The sequence below is a fragment of the Pongo pygmaeus genome, chromosome 1 (genome assembly GCF_028885625.2).
Source record: "Pongo pygmaeus isolate AG05252 chromosome 1, NHGRI_mPonPyg2-v2.0_pri, whole genome shotgun sequence".
NCBI classification, from domain to species: domain Eukaryota; kingdom Metazoa; phylum Chordata; class Mammalia; order Primates; family Hominidae; genus Pongo; species Pongo pygmaeus.
Window position 1 is genome coordinate 34006071 of NC_072373.2, and position 15381 is coordinate 34021451.

A 15381-nucleotide genomic window follows, 5' to 3' on the forward strand; every position below is an offset into this window, starting at 1 on the left:
CTAAAAAATAAATGGAGTGGTGACAATACAACAGAAGTTCAATTTAGATTCTGAGTATTGTTACCATGTGATTAAAATCACACAGACTCTTCCAAGCTTATAGCTGGAGCTCCTGGAAGCTATTTCATATTCTAGTGCAAGGGCAAAAAACCACAACACGAGAAGGAATTAAGTCCTGAATTATTGGCTTCATCACATTCATCCTCTCTACCCCTAAATGGCCAAAATAAGCAGTTACCACATCCTTCAGACCTTTTGGTGTAAAAGAGGTGATGATGAACTGAGATGGGGAGCAGGTCATGAATATCTGTCTAAAAAAGTCCCTTTCAGGTGAGTTCGTACACACCATCAACCAATGAGCCTGTCATCTATTAGGGTTAAGAAACCAAGGTTTGCTTCTTAGGAAACCATAATTTTATTCATTTACTCACTATGAATTTACAAAGTGCCTCTATATTGTCAGCTTCCGCTTACAAACATTTCTATATAAAAAATAAATCTGGCATTTCTAGAAAAGCCAAGTTCCCTCCAATTCTACAGCCGAAAAGACCTTCTTTTGGAATTGAGTTTCTTCTGTACCTTTGAAAGGGTAATACCTTAAAGCTGAATCATTTTTAACCCAGAAGCCTAACATGATATTTAGCAATACCTGCATCCCAGAAATATGACATTAAAAGATACATTAAATTATGAAGATACTTATGCTGCAAAACAATTTTAAATTAGACAACTATACAGCATTCACTTACACTTGAAATTCCAGTCTTAGATCAAGCTTGTGAGCCTGAATGTTCTTACCATACAGGAAAGCTGACAGTGTCAGTCTGATACCTGGCTTTAGGGTCTGAATATATCCTAAACCTAACAGGCTGAAGTTGTTCACTTTATCCAAAAAGCAAGCATCAGGGTTGATCTGATACTTGGCTGCTATTTCAAAGCAAGTTTTACATTTTTCTGCTGTCCAGGCGAGATTCACAGTACTCTCAACTTCCTTTTCATTTTCTGGTAAATGGAGCCACCAAACACTATCCCATCATTCACATTAGTGTGAAGCTGGAATTCATCAGTCTTCTAGCTAACCACAAAGTTGCTCTGGGTCCCTTGGGACTTTGCAGTCTCAAAATTCATCTGGTAGCCAGCCAGCCAACCCTTGTACACAGCACCAGAGAGCCTCTGATCGAAGGCTCAGCAATTTCAAAATCCATGTCACAGCTCAGGTTGATGTGCTACCACAAGTATCCTGTCTTGATTTTAGCATATTTGTCTCCAGGTTAGGAAGAATCAAAGGTCAGCTTTACTTTTTCTTCCCCAGTGAGAATGATGAATCAAAGGTCAGCTTCAGTCCATGTGCATTATTCTTCATGGTAATCTCAGTGCCTAGTGTATTGTCAGTGTTGCATTTCTCTGTAAACATCAGGCCATAGTCTGTCTGTCTGTGCTTGGTCTCCAGACTGCCCTTCACTTTGGTGGTCTCGGTGTTGACTGAAACTGAGCTTGTAAATTCCAATCCATTCTCAGAATTTGCTTTCAAATCAAGCCTTATTAGGCCAAACCCATAGCCCTTGGTGAAAACATCCCTGGCAGGTTTGTCAAGATCAGCACATGTGGGCAGCACAGCCATCTTCTGCTCAGAGGTGATAGCCGCGTGAGCTCAGAGGAAGCTACCACATGAATTGTGGTGCAGACGTAGTAGTGGAGCCAGCAGTGGGGCCAAGGGTGGAATAGCACTGAGAAGGAAAGACTTTCAAAAAGCAGAAGAAAAGTTGAGTGAAGATACTGAAGTTTAACTAGTGTGGGTTGAATTGTGCCCCACTCCTAAAAAATATGTTGAAGGCTGCTATGGTTTTAATGTGTCCCCAAAAAGTTTATGTGTTGGAAACTTAATCTCTGTTGAAATAGTATTGAGACATGGAGCATAACAAGAGGTCATTTGGTCATGAGGATGAAGCCCTCAAGAATGGATAAATGTCATTATCATGGGAGTGGATTAGTTATCATGAGAGTGAGTTGTTACAAAGTGAGTCTGGCCCTTTGTGTGTCTCTCTGTCTTGCACCCTCACTCACCAATGATGCCTTACGCCATGGCATGAGCCTTTACAGATGCTGGCACCATGCTCCTGGACTTCCCTCTCCCAATCCCTGAAAAAAAATTTCTTTTTAAATAAATTACTCAGTTTGTGATATTCCGTTATGGCAGCAGAAAATGGACTAAGACAGATAATTCATACTGAGAGTATAGATACTGCTATAATAATACCTGATAATGTGGAAGTGGCTTTGGAACTGTGTAATGAGCAGAGGTTGGAAGAATTTGAAAGAGCAGATTAGAAGAATCCTAGATTGCCATGAATGGAGCATTAGGGGTAATTCTGGTGAGGACTCAGAAGAAGACAAGAAGTGCCAGGAAAGTCTGTAATTTCTTAGAGATCACTCAAGTGGTCATGATTAGAACGTTGATAGAAATATGGTCAGTAAAGGACATTCTGATGAAGTCTCAGACAGAAATAAGGAATACCTTATTGGAAACTGGAGTAAAGGCCATCCTTACTATAAAGTAGCAAAGAACTTGGCTGAACTGTGTTCATGCCTGGAGGCTTAATGAAAGGTGGAGTTTAAGAGTAGTGGGCTAGCATATCTAGCAAAAGAAATATCTAAGCAGTAAAGGATTCAATCTGCTGTGTGTCTACTTTTCATCACTTACAGTAAGATGTAAGAGGAAAGAAATGACTTGCAGATGGAATTTATAATCTAAAAGAAAATACAGCAGAAAGATTTGTAAAACTCATTCTGGACATGTGTTAAAGAGTGAAAGAATTTTCAGGAGAGAAAACCAAAGTCATGGCCCAGCAACCATTTGCTAAGGAGATTAATACTGATACAGGGATTATCAAGATAATGGTAAAAAGACACTGAGGGCATTTCAGATACCTTCAAGGTTTTCGCTTCTATCACAGGCCCAAGCTCTAGAGGGGCAGAATTGTTTAGGGAACTTGCTTCCCAGAGCCACCTCAGGTCTCTGCTCCCTGCATTCTGGCACAGCACTCTTCACCTGCCCCAGCCATGGATTAAGTGGCCCCATGTGCAGCTCAACCTGCCACTTCAGAACATGCAATCCAGGAACCTTAACAGCATCCATGTGGTGCTAATTCTGCATGTGCACAGAATGCAAGAGCTATAGGAACATGGGTTCTTCCATGTAGATTTCAAAGGATGTCACAGAGAGCCAAAGGGCCCAGCTAGAAAACTGTTTCAGGAGCAGAGCTGCTGCAGAGGGTCCCTACAAGGACAAGTCGTAGTGAGACCATGGAAGTGGGGCCACTCCCAAGACCAAAGAACTGTAGGGGTCTCAGCATGCCACTCTAGCCTGGGAAAGCTACAGCCATGAGACTCCAATGCAAGAGCACTGAAGCATGGAATGAGACCAGCACAGCCATAGTGTAGGGCTGTCTGAAGCTTTGGGGGCTCAACTCCCTCCTCAACCCAGCGTGTCCAGCAAGATGAACGTTGAGTCAAGGAAGATTATTCTGGAACCTTCAGATTTAATGTTGTTTGACCTGTTGTGTTTTAGACTTACCGGGATCAGTTACCCCTCTTTTCTAACCTATTTCTCCCTTATGGAGTGGAAATGTGTACAGTATACCTGTCCCATCATTGTATTTTAGAATCAAGTAACTGTTTTGATTTTACAGGCTCAAAGCTGGAGGAATTTGCATCAGGATGAATGGCGCTTAGAGTCTCAGGCACGTCTGATTTAAAATGAGACTCTGGACTTCAGAATTTTGAGTTAATGCTGAAATGAGTTAAGCCTTTTGGGACTGTCAGGATGGATTGATTGTATTTTGCACTGTGAGAAGGACATGAAGTTTGAAGCCAGAGTGGAATGCTATGGTTTAAATATGTTCCCCCAAAAGTTTATGCATTGGAAACTTAATCCCCTAGGCAATAGTACTGGGAGGTGGAACCTAATAATAGTGATTAGGTCATGAGGAAAAAGCCCTAAAGAACGAATTAATGTCATTAAAGTGGGAACAGGTTAGTTATCATGAGAGTGGGTTTTTACATGGATTAAGTAACAGGATAAGTAATAGGATAATAAGTAATTAAATAATAGGATAGGAGTATTCTCCTTTCTCATATCCATGTGATGCTTTCTGCATGGGATGACTCTCACATTGTGCTGGTGTCATGCTCCTGGACTTTCTAGCTTCTCAAAACAGAAATAAATTTCTTTTCCTTACAAATTGCCCAGTCTATGGTATTCTGTTATAGCAGCAGAAAATGAACTAAGACAAAGTTCTAACCCCTGGTAATTAACTGAATGTAACCTTATTTGGAAATAGGGTCTTTATGGGCCTTTAATCCAACCAGACTAATGTCCTGGTATGAAGAAAGGAGTAGACAAAGCAGACACACAAGGAAGATGTCATGTAACAGTGGAGGTAGAGATGAAAGTAATGCATCTACAAGCCAAGGAACACCAAGGACTAACACCATCACTAGAAACTAGGAACATGCAAGGAAGGTCTTCTGCCACAGCCTTCAGAGAGAACGTGCCCCTGCCGACACCTTGACTTTGAACTTCTTTTAGCCTGCAGAACAGTGAGAGAATAAATCTCTGTTGTTTAAGCCACCTGGTTTGTGGTGCATTGTTAGGTAAACCCTAGAGAAAAGGATAATTATAGTACCACATTATAGGGCCAAGTATAAGAATTTAGAAGTATTTATATATGTGTGTGTATATGTATGTGTATATACACATATATGTATATGTATGTGTATATGTGTGTGTATATACGTGTGTATATGTGTATATATACACACACATACATATACATACGTGTGTGTGTGTATATATATATATACACATATATGTGTGTGTGTGTATATATATATATATGGCATGTAGCATTGTGCCTGGCAAATAGTAAGCATTTATTAAATGCTAGCAAATATTAACTTGAAGGGAGAAAACAATCAATGGTAAATCTTACTTTAAAATATGCCAAATACAGACCCTCATAATTATAATACTGAAGGCATAGCATTAGGGTAATATGTAATAAGTGATTAGTAAGTTCCCTCTTAACAAGTCTTTTTGGACAGTCAGTTCAGGATATATAAAAAAAAAACAATGAACCTATCTATCTATCCATCCTTTCATGTAATGATTTGTTTGGATAACCAATTTCAATGGTTTGTGAAATGCAAACTAAGTGTAACCATTTAGCACTTATTTTTTGCCTGTTCCAAAAATTTTTTATGTTAATCTTTTATGAATCTGAAGTTACTTTTTTATCTTTTTTCAAAAATGTTCTACAAGTCCTTTAAAAATGGCATAAAATGCCCTGCTCTTCATGCCTTACAATAGAGCAAGTTTGGCAATATCAAAAATAATTGGACCACATGTTTCTCTGGAAGCCCAGGTATACTTTATTTAAAAAGAAGTCAGAGAGAGAAAATTACAATGCTTTTTTTCTTTTCAGGCCTGACATCCAGAATAAGAAGACTTTTTCATCCAGAATTGTGTTCTGGCATAATAGTAGCTGACAGGTGAAAGCAAAAGATACTAGAGAAGTAGTGCTCTATTATCTCGAAATAGTGGAGTACTATATCGAGATAATAGAGAAGAAATGGAGTGGTATATAGAGACACCAGAGAAGAAGTGCTACAGTGGAGTAGTATATAGAGATACTAGAGAAGAAGTGCTATAGTGGAGTAGTATACAGAGATACTAGAGAAGAAGTGCTACAGTGGAGTACTATATCGAAATACTAGAGAAGAAGTGCTATAGTGGAGTATTATGTAGAAATACTAGAGAAGAAGTGCTGTAATGAAGTACTATATAGCGATACCAGAGAAGAAGTGCTATAGTGGAGTACTGTAAACAGATACTAGAGAAGAAGTGCTATAGTGGAGTATTATGTAGAGATAGTAGAGAAGAAGTGCTACAGTGGAGTACTGTGTAGAGATACTAGAGAAGAAGTGCTATACTGGAGTACTATATCAAGATACTAGAGAAGAAGTACTATAGTGGAGTACTATATAGAGATACTAGACAAGAAGTGCTATAGTGGAGTATTATGTAGAGATACTAGAGAAGAAGTGCTATAGTGGAATATTATGTAGAGATACTAGAGAAGAAGTGCTATAGTGGAGTATTATGTAGAGATACTAGAGAAGAAGTGCTATGCTATATAGAGGTACTAGAGAAGAAGTGCTATAGTGGAGTACTATATAGAGGTACTAGAGAAGTAGTGCTGCAGTGGAGTACTGTAAGAGTGGTGAACAAGGTTCACAATCTCCCAGTTTTAAGGAGCTAGTGGGATAAACTGGATATGTAAATAAACTATTACAATAGAATGTGATAAGTGCACATTGTAAGAAAGTATAATAAATGCGCTTGTGAGGAACTCTAAAGCTTACAGGAGCAGCATAAAAGCCAGACTTGAGAGAATCAGTAAAGATTTTCTATAAACATGTCATTAGACTGATATCTTAAAGAATGTGATTAAGTTAATACCTGAAAGAATTACTTGTAGGGAGTCAGACAAGAGGGAGAGTTTTCCTCGCAGAGAAAATAACATGTATGAGAACTTGGAGATGAGAGAGAGATTGGTGGATCTGAGAAAATAAAATGGGTTAATATTGGCTGCAATGTAGATTATAAGGCATAGTGACTTGAATGATCATGTAAAGATGATAGGTAGTCAAATACTATGAAGAATCTTAAGCACTATATTAAGGAGTTGGAATTTTATCCCAAGGGTGAGAAGGAGCCATTTTATGATTTTAGGCAGGTAAGTGATATGATTAGTTCTGAATTTTAGGAAATGTACTTTTGCTGCTGTGGGGAAAATGAACTGAAGGGGGCCAAGATGACAATGAAATATGAGAATCAGAGATGAGTCTGATGGAGCAGTAGAGGAGGGTCATGGTAATGACTTTAATTAGGGTAGAGTTCATCATTAAAGAGGCAAAGAATGGATTTGAGAAACACTTAAGATGTAGAATTAACTGAATTTGTATGTAGGCAGTGAGGCATAAAATTCAGAGATGGGGAAGATTAACTTTAGATAGGAAGACAAGAAATTCTAATGTAAAACACAGAATGGGTATGGATTGAACTAACTTTGAAAGTAATTGGCCTAATATCCAGAATTTACAAGGAACTTACACGTATTTACGAGAAAAAAACAACCCCATCAAAAACTGGGCAAAGAATATGAACAGACACTTCTCAAAAGAAGACATTTACGCAGCCAACACACATGAAAAAAAGCTCAACACGTTGATCATCAGAGAAATGCAAGTCAAAACCACAGTGAGATACCATCCACACCAGTCAGAATGGTGATTATTAAAAAGTCAGGAAAAAATAGATGCTGGTGAGGCTGTGGAGAGATAGGAACACTTTTACACTGTTGGTGGGAATGTAAATTAGTTCAACCATTGTAGAAGATAGTGTGGTGATTCCTCAAGGATCTAGAACCAGAAATAGCATTTGACCCAGCAATCCCATTACTTGGCATATACCCAGATGAATATAAATCATTCTACTATAAAGACACATGCACACATTTGTTTACTGCAGCATTATTTACAATAGCAAAGATATGGAACCAACGCAAATGCCCATCAGTGATACGCTGGATAAAGAAAATGTGGTATATATACACCATGGAATACTATGCAGCCATAAAAAGGAATGGGATCATGTTCTTTGCAGGGACGTGGATGAAGCTGGAAGCCATCATCCTCAGCAAACTAATGCAGGAACAGAAAACCAAACACTGCATGTTCTCACTCATAAGTGGGAGCTGAACATTGAGAACACATGGACACAGGGAGGGGAAAAGCACACAACCAGGGCCTGTTGGGGTGTGAGCAGGGAGGGAAGGGAACTTAGAGGACGGGTCAATAGGTGCAGCAAATCACCATGGCACACGTATACCTATGTAACAAACCTGCATGTTCTGCACGTGTATCCTGTTTTTTCTTCTTTTTTTTTTTTTTTTTAGAAAAAATAAAGTAATTGGAAGCTGGGTATGTTCCCATCTATAGACTTCTGTTTTCTCTGGAAAGTAGGAGACAAAGGTATTGGCTGAGAGTGAGGGAAAAATGGTCAGATCTAGGGCTTGAGATAGATAGAGAAAAATTGAAAATAGTGAAGAATGAGAATATTGAGAGCTGAAAAGTTAAACATAAAAAATTTCAAGGAATACTTGAATGTCCAGTTTAGACTGTATATCAAGTTGTGATAGCACCTGTGAGTGTGTGCGTGTGGGGGTGTGTGTGTGTGTGTGTGCGCGCGCACGTGTGGGTGTGTAGTAGTAGTGGTGGTGCTAGTAGTAGTTATCGTATTTAACTACATAGGTTTGGAAAAGGCAGATACTTTGATTTACTTAGAGGTTGCTCTACAGAAGAATAGTTGATCAAGAGATTTGAGTATTAATAAGATATTTGTATAATGATGAACTAACTAGTACAAACTAAGCAAGACAGAAAATGAAGACAAGAAGAGAAAGACGGGTCTAATGACTGCAGATACCTGTGCAAAACCTAAAATATGTAAGTGAAATGAAAGAAGCACAGAAATGTAATAAAAAATGAAGGGTTTCTAAGGAAGATTGTAGAAATGGAAAACTCTAGTTAATGAATAAGTCCAGGGCATAGCCCATAAATTTCTGTGGATGTCTAATGAAGAGGTAAAGGTCCCTGGAAATATAAAAGTGAATAAACTTGGAGGCCAGAGTACTGGATGGATCAAGAGGGAGTTTAAAATCACTGGAATTGTGGTAAGACTTGGGGATGGAGAAGAAAATCTTGAGTCAAATAGTAAAGGCTTTGTATAGAAAAAGGAGCTGACAGATGAAACAAAAATGAGACATTGAGGATTATATACAGAAGTAACATGAACTTTAAGCTTTAAGAAAACCTTTGGATGGAAAAAATAATGTTCTGAAAAGGGCAATAGAGAATAAGAAGAACATGAGTATAGGATGAAAGAGTTTCCCAAAATTTCTAGATAACAAACTTATTGCATTGACAATGCACAAAAAACTATTTCACTAATATTCTCTTTTCCAGTTTATCACTATATACCTTTATGTATGTTGAATTATACATAGATCTATGTGTTTTTGCTGAGGGTTTTATAAATTGTATACTTTTATAAGTGGAGTGCCATATATCAGTAATAAGATGCCAAAAATGCATGTTTTCTCATAACTCTTGAAGTTTAAATAATGTTTCATTTCCTAGCTACCCTGTTGGCCATTGCAGTTTCCTCTGGTCGCAAATCAGACTGCACTGTCACTATGGTTCTGGGAAGAAGACTAAAGCCAACAGTTTTGAAAAGTTGTTTTGAATAAGATAGGCTTCAAAAAGGTGATCTTGCAGTATTTATTATTTCAAATCATTTGAAGAGTTTTTATTGTCCTGTTTATTATGCTAAGTTAATTGTTGCTATGATAAAGAGATCTCCCAAAGGAAATATTTTCTTGTCTAAAAAAAAATTAATGAAGCTCAAACTGTACATTTTGGCCTCACTTCACAGGTTTTGGAGAACCTCAAATCTCAAAGCAAATTTTTATTCCAAAATAAGTGAGAGAAAGTCACAGATGACAAATCAGTTCCAATACCTGTAGAGTCTACCAATTAAATAGATGTTCCTTGGCAATATTTTAACCTGCTATTAATCATTCTGGTTCAATTTGAATTCATCTAATTGGATGCTCTCATTTCCTGAGATAAAATTATAGTGAAAAGGAAAATAATACCTCTATTTTCCATACTTTTAGGCCCCCATCTCTGTCACTTCTTTATGGTTACTTGCCAAAATGGACTCCATTCAACCAAGTCATACTGTCTTAAACATGCTGCTCTTCTCCTTCAGTCTTCTCCACAAATTCTTTCTATTTTCTTCTTCAAAAGCCTCACTTCATTTGGTGTCAACCCTATAGGAAGTCTTGAATAGACTAACTTCACCTAACTGTATGCATGCTTCTGCTTTCTAATGCTTTAGTAATATTTGTAATTCCTGTCTTAGTGGAAAGGATATATGTATTTCATCTCCGTATCCCCAACTCCCAGCACAGTACCTGACACATATTGGACAGTCATCAAAATTGCTCCTTTACACCATTTGTCTTTGGGTCATATTTTTTGTCCATCTCTGGATTCACTCTGGCAAGCTGCATAAGTTACTATAGTTTAAATAGGACCAGATATAGCAGCATAGGATCTCTTTGGCAAACTATGGATATCTACTTCTACAGCTGTCCAGAATTATTCTAACACTCTTAGATTCAGGTATTACATGCTTAAGTGTCTAGGAGTCTCTCTAAACAGAAAGAGATACTCTGACTTGGGTTTTCTCAGAGAATCAAGTTAGAATTCTGAAAGTTAGGCTTAAATGTCAATAAACAAGCCAAAAGAAGACCAGTTTCTTTCAAAGTCTAAGTTCCTTAAAGGTCTGTGTCAAGTCTATAAAACTGACACTGCCTAGTACTTTGGAAATACATATAGAAAGAGACATTAAATATGTTTTAATAATAATTTGTATATAATGACATAAGGATTAAAATATTAAAGGCAACTATAATAATCAAAAGAATGGCGAAGCTCCAAAGTAGAGGCAATGTGTATAGTGAAAACAACACTGCATTAAGCATGACAGAACTCAGATTCTAATCTATTACAGTTGGGTGGCCCTGAGCGATTTGCTTAATTTTTTTGAGCCAGACTTCTCTTATTTGTCAGATGAGATGGTTTGCAATGTTGAAGGATAGTCTTTAAGATTCTTACAGATTTTTTAAGCTGTGATATTTTACAGCATTTTAGAAAAGTATAGAGAGTAGTATGATAGAATTATGGTTATTAGAATACAATGAACATATCAGAGCTACTTCCCTAAAGAGAAGAATATGCATTATTAATTTCACGAAGGCTATTGAAAAGGTGTTCCAAAGTGCCTAGGAAACTGAACATACAGTAAATATCTGTATAGTTTATAAAGGTTGGAAAGTATCTCAGAGTTATCTTTTAAACATTTAGTTTTGCAGTTGAGGAGCATGAGGTTAGAGAAGTTAATTTACTTGCTTAATTTCACACTTAGCAAGCAAATAGTGAAAATTACACCAGGATTCAAGTAGGTGGTTAACAACAAGGTAAGTGGTTATTCTATTTTGCCAGTCATTTGCATCAAAGAGAAAAGGTGAGGTTTGGGCAACATCACCAACAGCTAATATTCAGTGTGATAAAAAGAAAATTACTTGCAACAAATATTGTTAATATCTTCAATACATAGAGTTCTTACAAATCAATAAAAACTTAACCAGGCCAGGTGTGGTGGCTCAAGCCTGTGATCCCAGCGCTTTGGGAGGCCAAGGTTGTGAGGATCATTTTTGCCCAGGAGTTTGAGACCAATCTGAGCAACATAGGGTGACCCTGTCTCTAGAAAAAAATTCAAAAATTAGCTGGGTGTTGTGCATGCCTGTAGTCCCAGCTACTCAGGAGCCTGTTGCAGGAGGATTGATTGAACCTGGAGGTAGAAGCTGCAGTGAACTGCAATGGCATCCCTGCACTCCATCCTGGGTGACACAGAGATACCCTATCTCAAAAAAAAAAGGTAATAAAATAATTTTTACAATATAAAAATAATGATCATACAAGTCATGGAAATGATTAGAAATTCTGATTAATTTGAAAATTTATTTGCTAATTTGTAAAGAACTGCAAATAAAATCAAACCAAATGAATTCCTTGGTCAGAATCAATGCTGTATGGAAAACCATGATGTCATGTAAGTTAGATATTTTGTAAGCCTACAAATGAGGTTTGGGAATAAGTAGTATGAACAGGGAAGACAAATACATATCAGAAGTGTTGACTCCAATTAGTAGAATTTTTTGCCTTTTTATAAGGGGAACGTTCTAATTTAATCAACCTGTCACATGGTTGCTGGATGACCCCTCTCCTGCCCATCTCCCACTCCCCTGAAAAATCAAGGGGCTTTGTTGTTAAAAGTTCAAATATATTGCAATGTCTATAGCAGATTAATCATGAATCCATTAAGCTAAAAAGGAGAAGGCTGGGAAATCAACCATGTGACAGGTTGATGAAATTAGAACACTCCTACCCTGGAAGGCCAATTTCTTCTAATTGGAATCAACACTTTGGATATGTATTTGTTTTCTCTGTCTGTACTATTTATGCCAAAACCTCATTTGCAGACTTACAAAATATCTATTTAGAGTCTGCAGCTCCCAGCGTGAGTGACACAAAAGACGGGTGATTTCTGCATTTCCAACTGAGGTACCAGGTTCATCTCATTGGGACTGGTGGGTGCAGCCCATGGAGTGTGAGCTGAAGCAGGGCGGGGCATCGCCTCATCTGGGAGGTGCAAGGGGTCGGGGAATTCCCTTTCCAAGCCAAGAGAAGCCATGACAGACAGTACCTGGAAAATCAGGACACTCCTGCCCTAATACTGCACTTTTCCAACCGTCATAGCAAGTGGCACAGCAGGAGATTATATCCTACACTTGGCTCGGAGGGTCCCACGCCCACGGAACCTTGCTCACTGCTAGCACAGCAGTCCGAGATTGAACTGTGAGGTGGCAGTGAGGCTGGGGGAGGGGCGTGCACCATTGCTGAGGCTTGCCTAGGTAAACAAAGCAACTAGGAAGCTCGAACTGGGTGGAGCCCACCACAGCTCAAGGAGGCCTGCCTGCCTCTGTAGACTCCACCTCTGGGGCAGGGCATAGCTGAACAAAAGGCAACAGAACGTTGCCTTTCTGCAGACTTCTGCAGACTTAAACGTTCCTGTCTGACAGCTTTGAAGAGAGCAGTGATTCTCCCAGCACGGAGTTCGAGATCTGAGAACCGACAGACTGCCTCCTCAAGTGGGTCCCTGACCCCCGAGTAGCCTAACTGGAAGACACCTCCCAGTAGAGGCTGACTGACACCTCATGCAGCTGGGTGCCCCTCTGAGACGAAGCTTCCAGAGGAAGGATCAGGCAGCAACATTTGCTATTCTGCAATATTTGCTGTTCTGCAGCCTTGGCTGGTGATACCCAGGCAAATACGGTCTGGAGTGGACCTCCAGCAAACTCCAACAGACCTGCAGCTGAGGGTCCTGACTGTCAGAAGGAAAACTAACTAACAGAAAGGAATAACATCAACAAAAAGGACATCCACACCAAAACCCCATCTGTAGGTCACCATCATCAAAGACCAAAAGTAGATAAGACCACAAAGATGGGAAGAAACCAGAGCAGAAAAGCGGAAAATTCTAAAAATCAGAGTGCCTCTTCTCCTCCAAAGGATCGCAGCTCCTTGCCAGCAATAGAACATAGCTGGACGGAGAATGACTTTGACAAGTTGACAGAAATAGGCTTCAGAAGATCAGTAATAACAAACTTATCCAAGTTAAAGGAGGATGTTCGAGCCTATCACAAGGAAGCTAAAGACCTTGAAAAAAGATTAGATGAATGGCTAACTAGAATAAACAGTGTAGAGAAGTCCTTAAATGACCTGATGGAGCTGAAAACCATGGCATGAGAACTACGTGACACATGCACAAGCTTCAGTAGCAGATTCGATCAAGTGGAGGAAAAGGTATCAGTGATTGAAGATCAAATGAATGAAATGAAGTGAGAAGAGAAGTTGAGAGAAAAAAGAGTAAAAAGAAATGAACAAAACCTCCAAGAAATATGGGACTATGTGAAAAGACCAAATCTACGTTTGATTGGTGTACCTGAAAGTGTCAGGGAGAATGGAACCAAGTTGGAAAACACTTTTCAGGGTATTATCCAGGAGAACTTTCCCAACCTAGCAAGACAGGCCAACATTCAAATTCAGGAAATAAAGAGAATGCCACAAAGTTACTCCTCAAGGAGAGCAACCCCAAGACACACAATTGTCAGGTTCACCAAGGTTGAAATGAAGGAAAAAATGTTAAGGGCAGCCAGAGACAAAGGTCAGGTTACCCACAAACAGAAGCCCATCAGACTAACAGTGGATCTCTTGGCAGAAACTCTACAAGCCAGAAGAGAGTGGGGGCCAATATCTAATATTCTTAAAGAAAATAACTTTCAACCCAGAATTTAATATCCAGCCAAACTAAGCTTCATAAGTGAAGGAAAAATAAAAGCATTTACAGAGAAGCAACTGCTGAGAGATTTTGTCTCCACCAGGCATGCCTTACAAGAGCTCCAGAAGGAAGCCCTAAACATGGAAAGGAACAACTGGTACCAGCCACTGCAAAAACATGCCAAATTGTAAAGACCGTCGAGGCTAGGAAGAAACTGAATCAACTAATGAGCAAAATAACCAGCTAACATCATAATGACAGGATCAAATTCACACATAACAATATTAACCTTAAATGTAAATGGGCTAAATACTCCAGTTAAAAGACACAGACTGGCAAATTGGATAAAGAGTCAAGACCCATCAGTGTGCTGTATTCAGGAAACGCATCTCATGCACAAAGACACACATAGGCTCAAAATAAACAGATGGAGGAAGATCTACCAAGCAAATGGTAAACAAAACAAAACAAAAAGCAGGGGTTGCAATCCTAGTCTCTGATAAAACAGACTTTAAACCAACAAAGATCAAAAGAGACAAGACCGTTACATAATGGTAAAGGGATCAATTCAACAAGAAGAGCTAACTATCCTAAATATATATGCACCCAATACAGGAGCACTCAGATTCATAAAGCAAGTCCTTAGAGACCTACAAAGAGACTTGGACTCCCACACAATAATAATGGGAGACCTTAACACCCCACTGTCAACATTAGACAGATCAACGAGACAGAAAGTTAACAAGGATATACAGGACTTGAACTCAGCTCTGCACCGAGCGGACCTAATAGACATCTACAGAACTCTCCACCCCAAATCAACAGAATACACATTCTTCTTAGCACCACATCGCACTTATTCCAAAATTGACCACATAGTTGGAAGTAAAGCACTCCTCAGCAAATGTAAAAGAAAAGAAATTATAACAAACTGTTTCTCAGACCATAGTGCAATCAAATTAGAACTCAGGATTAAGAAACTCACTCAAAACCACTCAACTACATGGAAACTGAACAACCTGCTCCTGAATGACTACTGGATATATAATGAAATGAAGGCAGATATAAAGATGTTCTTTGAAACCAATGAGAACAAAGACACAGCATACCAGAATCTCTGGGACACATTTAAAGCAGTGTGTACAGGGAAATTTATAGCACTAAATGCCCACAAGCGAAAGCAGGAAAGATCTAAAATTGACACCCTAACATCACAATTAAAAGAACTAGAGAAGCAAGAGCTTCTATATATAACTTTCTCTATATATAACTTTATATAACTATAAAAT

The 15381-nt window shown here is 38.7% G+C and overlaps 1 pseudogene; it reads right to left on the reverse strand.

The window, feature by feature from the left end:
- Positions 1-745: 745 nt before the first annotated feature.
- LOC129035048 (voltage-dependent anion-selective channel protein 1-like) lies at positions 746-1621 on the reverse strand (annotated as a pseudogene).
- Between the last annotated feature and the right edge of the window lie 13760 nt (positions 1622-15381).